This window comes from Gopherus evgoodei, unplaced genomic scaffold, assembly GCF_007399415.2.
Source record: "Gopherus evgoodei ecotype Sinaloan lineage unplaced genomic scaffold, rGopEvg1_v1.p scaffold_41_arrow_ctg1, whole genome shotgun sequence".
Lineage (NCBI taxonomy): Eukaryota > Metazoa > Chordata > Testudines > Testudinidae > Gopherus > Gopherus evgoodei.
Genome location: NW_022060062.1, coordinates 1,844,791 through 1,851,680, shown reverse-complemented (window position 1 = coordinate 1,851,680; position 6,890 = coordinate 1,844,791). Strand labels below are relative to the sequence as shown.

The window sequence follows — 6,890 nt, the reverse complement described above, 5'->3', positions numbered from 1 at the left end:
GACAAAGAGAAAGGAGGGAGGGAGGGAGGAAAAGGTGAAACCAAAATGACAAACCCTAAAGTCCCCAGTGATTCTAAGGGATAAAATCCCAGGTGTGGAATAAAATTCTGCCTCCTTAAGCTCGTGTTTTCCATGCCTAGAATTCAGCTGTCACCAGATGGCTCAGACTGAACAGGTTTCAAACCTCGAGGAAGCTCTTACCTTCTAAACGAAGACAGCTGTTTTCTAGTAAAATCACTAAAAGAGAAGGAGAAAACTTGAAAGAGGTTCCTCCTGGCGCTCACGTACGTGAACTCGAATACTCTCTCAGTCCTCAAAGAGAGACCTCAAGAAGGAGACTTGCTGAAGCAAAGCCACAGGGGTCTCTGAGGTTTCCCTGGCCTGTCTCCTGCCTGGCTGATGTCAGCATCTCTCTGTGAGGTCACCACCTCCCCACCACCTTTGACCAGTAGTCTGAGGTCCTGCAAAAGGCCTTTGTGATGTCACTGCCACACCCCTCTCTTGCTGTGCTAATGTCCTGCCCCTAGCCAGGCACTTTGGAGGTTTGAGCTACTCCCTGTGGATCACCCCACTCAAGGAGCGTTGGTTCTAGGCGGCAAGCTGGCTAGATAGTAAAACACCAGATGCTGCTCCCAATGCTACAGTCAGTTTTTCAGAAATTAGTTGACTTTATGGCCAGAAGAGACCGTTAGAGCATCTAATCTGACCTCCTGCATATCACTGGCCTCCTGTATGACACAATAGCTACATTTGGGTCAAACACATTCCAGAAAGGCATCTAGTCTTCATTAAATGACATCAGGAGATGGTGTATCAGCCACTTTCCTTGGTAGCTTGTTCCTGTGGTGAATCATCCTCGCTGTTGACTGTTTGTGCCTTATCTGTAATATGAATTTGTCTCTTTTCGCCTTCCAGCTACTGGATCTTGTTATGCCTTTCTCTGCTTGATTAAAGAGCCCTTTAATGCCCAGTATTTTCTCTCCATTAAGGCACTTCAAGACTTTAATGAAGTCTCCTTTCAATCTTCTTCTGATAAGTTAAACAGGTTGAGCTCTTTCAGTAGCTCACTAGAAGGCATTTTTCTCCAGCCCTCAGAACATTTGGAGGCTCTTTGCTGCCCCAGCTCCAATTTCACAACATCTTTTTCAAATGAGGACACCAAAACTGGAGGCAGTATTCCAGTATCAATCTCGCTGATGCCGTGTCACCTCCTGTGATGTTATTGACATAATCTGTAACTATAGATCACTGTTGCAACCACTCATATATTTGCAGCCAATATTGTAGAAAGGTTGTTGCGTAAGAGATGTACGGAGAGATTCTGATTGGCTGATTATAATGATGCTATCTCTAGATGTGTATCATTTTTGTAGTTGAGGTTATGAATATTGGCTGTATGCTGCCTGTATTTCAAACTTGTGCTATGCTTCCCGGGAACACCCCAGCCAGACAAGTTGGTGTCAGTTCTGGCTAGCCTGCTTGATGGCTCATTAAGGACCATGAGTTATACAACTGACCCTCTGAGAGAAGGCAGATAAGCCTTGTGACTCAGCAAGGTATGCAGGGACCTGCCTATGGACAGAACTCAGCTTTTTCTATGCCACGTGCTGGATAGAGTGTCCTTGGGACAAAGAAAGCAAAGACCACATGGCAGGAGACTATAAAAGGCTGATGCCTCATCTCCATCTTGTCTTCAATCCTGCTTCATACCTCTGGAGGGACTTTGCTACAAACTGAAGCTCTCTACAAAGGACAGAATGACCCATCCCACCTATGGGTGGACTTCAGAGACTTGATTTCAACCTGCAATTTATTCCATCACTGCTACAAGCCTAAGCCAAGAACTTTGCCATTACTGGATGTGAAGAGTTCACATCCATGTTCACTTTATATAACAACCTGGTCTATGGATTGTGCCAGCTCTTTCCCAGACCCAAAGTCCAGAGCATTCTCAAGGGACCAGAGGCCTAGCAAATAGTGATCAGCTATAAGAAAGCTGGGGTAAAGAGAGAGCCTTGCTTGCTAAGATAGGCTTGGTCAGCAAATGCTAGGTGTTGGAGCTAAGAACTAAATTATTGTTCAATCTGCAACTCTGAATAAGACACAAAGAATCCTTGTTCCTATTGTGTTTGATTCTTCTGTAGGGAGACGTTCTTCCCACAGATCCAACCTTGAATTTATGAAAAGTTGGCACATGTCAGTATAAGATATGGCATCCTTCCACCTCCCTTCCAAGGGACTGATGCCTTGCCTTTAGACATACAGAAAACAATCTTTATTGACATATACTTTCACTGTTTCTTTGCTTTAATGCCTACGAATGTACCCGTTGGACCATCAAAGAGTTGCTCCATTCCTATGGACCTCAAATCAGAATTCAACATAGATATTTTATACTAATAACATTTTACCAAAGTATTAATTAAATGTTAACCTGCTAACTTGAAACCATGGGCAGAGACATTATGTAACCTGTTAAGCACTGGCTAATGTGCTATCTTATCTCAGTGTCTCTGAGCCTAATAAGCAAAGTGACTCTCTGCCAGCGTTGTGTGTAATAAACTCCTTTATTGACCTCTACACGGTGTAGATTTATGTCCTTCAGAGACACCTGCTGAAGAGAGAGGAGATTCAGCCTCCAGCACCCAGTGATGCCTGGCTGAATGTGTCTCCTCTCCCCACAGCTTAGTGATCTTTTGAGGAAATGGAGAAGACTGCCTTTGCCTAGCCATACATTGCTTGCAAAAGAAATAGGTCTTTTTGGTGACAAGTGTTGAAAGGAGCCACTAGATGAATGTGGAGACAAGAAAAACATCCCCCAACTGAACTTGATCTGTGGATGCTGAAGCCTCAACACAGAGTGCTAAACGCGATATGACCACAGCTGGTGTCAGAAGAGTCTCTCCCAAGGCCTTTTTCCAGCAGCAGGGGCCTCTCTGTGCACAGAACTCCTGGTAGCTTAATGGCTGCAGGCAGTGGAGAACTCTGTTTTGGTATCTCTTTGTCTCTTTTGTGATGAAGATCTGCAGTGACTGTTAAAAGGCCTCTGGACAGTGGTCTTTGGGAAGAGCTGGCTGAAGAGCCTTCCTAGTAACCAGGAAATCTTGGCTTGGCCTGACAGTTCTTCCTTGCTGAACCTAATGTCTCTGTTGGCTCCTTTTTTGTATTTCTTTTCATAAAAAGAAAAGACCTGTCAGCAGAATCCTTCTAAGTGGGGGTTCAAGACAGAGAGAGCCTTTCTTGCGGCTGAGTCTTGGTGCCATGGGGCATGTCTCACCACTGCAGTGCCTCCTGTTGGCCATCCTGGCAATTAGCTCTGGTCCCCTGGTGCGCCTTCATCCAATGGCATCTGGCTGCCATCTGTTCTATCATTAGGACCCATGTCGCTCTCAGGACTTCAATGTCCTCTTATGGACACAGCTCTCTGACTGTGCCCCACTCAGTCTCTCCCCCTTTCCAGGGGGCAGCTGTTCTCTACCCAGACACTTGCCTCAGTGGCCAGCTGCAGTCCAGGATGTAGCCACCTATGTCACTGGTGGCTGAGGCAAAATGGGTGCACCTCCAACCCCTGCCATCTGTTCTCCTGGACCACTTCCCTACAGACCTAGCACCTTCCTCTGCCTTTGTATCAGGGCCTCAGTCTGGCAGTAGTCAGCCAGGAGGTCACTCATGCTCCCCTTACCCACCCAGCAGTACTCTGATCATGGTACCCACCCCCACCTCCTTTCTTCAGGGCAGCCAATCCTCCCTCCTCAAACTCCAAGGAGTAATTGACTCTTGCTGTGCTGAGCAGCCCTTTATATATGGGCTGCTTCAGCAAGCCTTCTCCTGACTGGCTCTCCCAATAAGCCCTTTCCTGACTGGCTGGGTTCTGTGCCGCCTCTGCAAGGCTGCCTTAATTTGTTTCCTGCTTGTTTGGGGTAGCCACCCCACCCCACTTGGAAAGTGGCAAATGAGAAGTCTACAGCTGAAGGAAAAGTTACCATGACTCAGAACTGAGCTGAGGTTGCTGCGACTGAAACACAGATCACTAACCACTATATGATCACAGTGGCTGGTGGGAGAAGCACATGTTAGAAGCCCTCTGTCAACTCAGCTGTGGCTTTCTGTGCATGGAGAGCCAGACACCACAAGGTCTGCAAGCCTTGAGGGAAATGGGGAAGGTCTGTACTTTGGAATTTGTAGGTGTTGTCCTGGGCCATCAAATGGAACAGTTGTAAATGCTTTCTTGAGGCTGGCACCATGGCTTAGCTGGCTAAAGCACCTGCCTAGTAAAGAGGAGGTCCTGGGTGCAACTCCCAGTGGTGCCTTGTTGTATGGCTTTTGTCTCCTCTGCTGACATTTTCCCGTGTCTTTCTAGGAAACAGAAGAGACCTCCCTTGGTATCCAAGTAATTGCTTGCTAAGGAAAAGGCTTCTTTGGAGAGAAGCATTGGAAAGAATCAAATCACAAGCCTGGAGCTGATGAAAAGGCTGCTGTGACTGGCATTGGCATGGCGTTTGCTTCAACTGCGATTGCTGCAACACGAGAGCCTGTGCCACACGTCCTTGGGATTCGCTGGGGATGTCCACACACACAGGCCATGTCACTTTCCTTTTGATTGTCACCTGAGGAGAAATGCAGCCGCTGGGAGAAAAGTCCCAGAGAGCGGCACCGTGGCTAAGCTGGCCAAGGCACCTGCCAGGTAAAGTGGAGTTTAGAGATGCAGCACCCAGTGGTGCCTTGCCAAATGTGTCTGCTCTTCCCGCCTTTTGGTCAATCTTTTGAGGAAGCAGAGAAGACTGCCTTTGCCTTGCAGTGCAAATGCTTCTGAAAGAAACCAGTCCTTTTTTCTGACAAGTGTCGGAAGGAGGCACCTAAGAAACATGGAGACAAGGAAAAGGTCATCGTAACTCAACTTGCATCCATGGCTCTTGAGGCCACCGCGCAGAGCACTGTACGACCACAACTGGTGACAGAAGGGGCTTTTCCAAAGGCATTTTCCACTAGCAGGGTCCTCTCTGTGTGGAGAATTCCTCATCGTTTGATGTCTGCAGGCCCTGGAGATCACTATTTGGCATCTCTCTCTCTGTCTCAGTAAACATCTGCTGTGGCTGTTGAAGGTCTGTGATGGGATGTAGGGAACCTGGGCCCTGTGTCCCACCACCTGGATTCCCTCTCACACTGTGATGCTGTGACAGGCTGCGAATCTCTGGCACATATTGCACTTACACAGACATCCACAGGTAGAGGCACATCCAGCTGAGTGACATGAATGCTTCTCCCAGCCATTCCTAAAACTAATGATAGAGAGCCTCCCGCCAATTCCCCCCAGCTCTGCAGCCTTGCACCCCTGGATCATACCATCTTGCCTTAATCAGAAGCCTGATCGGTGTGAGTTTATTAGGCAGAGTCCACCCCTCCCTCACTGTGAATAGTACATGAACCAGCATTTCCTCAAGCAAAATACACTAGTTTTAAGTACAGCATCAAACAGAGTTATTAACTACAGAAAGATGGATTTTTAAGGATTATAAGTGGTAGACATAAAAGATCAAAGTAAGTTACCAAAGAAAAATTCACGATCTAAACTTTACACCTTATTGCACTGGGCAGTAGTTAGATTATGCACACAGGAAGGCTTAATGCTCGAGCTGAAGCACATGCTGGGCAGGCTTAAGGCTGGGCTCCCTATGGCAGGAGAAAATAAGACTGGGCCCCTGGAGGGGCAGACTGGGGCTTCCTGGATCCCATTTGCTCACAGCCAGTCCCCTGCCCCCACTCCCAAGTCGTCCATTGTGTCGCCAGGTCGGCCAGAATGGAGCAGCGATTTTCACTGCACCAAGTCTACTTATGGCTTACAGGCAACTCCCAGACCCCCCACAGCCCACCATCTCAACCAGAAAGGAGCCCACTCAGCCTCACCATTGCTTCTTTTCCTTCCCCCCAGAACCCCACTTCTCCTGGGCTACAAGTAGCCTTCTCTGGGATGCTAAGAGGCACGCAACGGGTTCTATCTCCCAGAAGCCAACCGCACCTCCACGGGTTCGGTCCTCAGAAGGGCAGATGGGGGCTTCCTGGATCCCAGTTGCTCACAGCCAGCCCAGCCCCCACCTCTAAAGCTATCAATCACGCCCCCAGGTTGGCCATAAAGGAATGGCTATTCTCCACTGGACTCAGCTTTGCTTGTTTTCCTTTCACCCAGAAGCATCCTTCTTCTCCTGGGATGCAAGTAGCCATCCCTGGGATGCCAAGAGGCAGGCACAGGGATTCTATCTCCCAGCAGCCAACTCCACCTCCCCAGGATGTGGCAGAACAAATGGTGGTGTGCTCCTAACCCCACTTAGCTGCACAGCTTCTGCCCTGCCTTCCTCAGCTCGACTTTCCTCTATTGCCCCATTCCTGTCTTATATCCTCCTTTGGCAAGTCATGCAAAGGAAGCCAGCAGGAAGTGACAGCCTCTATAGGCCAACCTCCAAGGGCAGAGGAGGCCAAGCCACAAACCTCCAAAAGGTGACACACCGCACTGCTCTAGGTACTCCAGACTGACGCCAGGGTGCTTTCTCCACTGACGTCAGCGCCCTCTGTCATGTGGGGGTTGGAGTTATCCCAGGAACAGGCCAATAGCAGAAGGAGGAGTACCTTCCTGGACAGCAGGGGGGATCTGGGAAAAGGAAGCCAACATGTTTCTGCTGGGTTTTGATGCAGGGCCCTTTTGTGTGTTAGGCAAATAAGATAACCGCTACACTACAGAAACTCCATCCACTTGGCTGGTGCTCGCCCTGGCACACAACGATGGGCAAACCTAGAGACAGTGGTGGCAGCCCTCCAATAGGTCAGCTGGCAGAGCAGAGGACTGGAGCCGGGGCTCATGAAGTCATCCTTACGTCGCCCTTGTGACTCCAGCTTAA

General features: G+C 48.8%; 1 non-coding gene across 1 annotated transcript; it reads left to right on the top strand.

Moving 5' to 3' along the window:
• Nucleotides 1–4,236: 4,236 nt before the first annotated feature.
• On the top strand, nt 4,237–4,310 carry TRNAT-AGU. Its single transcript has one exon. It is a non-coding gene; the product is annotated as a tRNA-Thr (tRNA).
• The last annotated feature ends 2,580 nt before the right edge of the window (nt 4,311–6,890 follow it).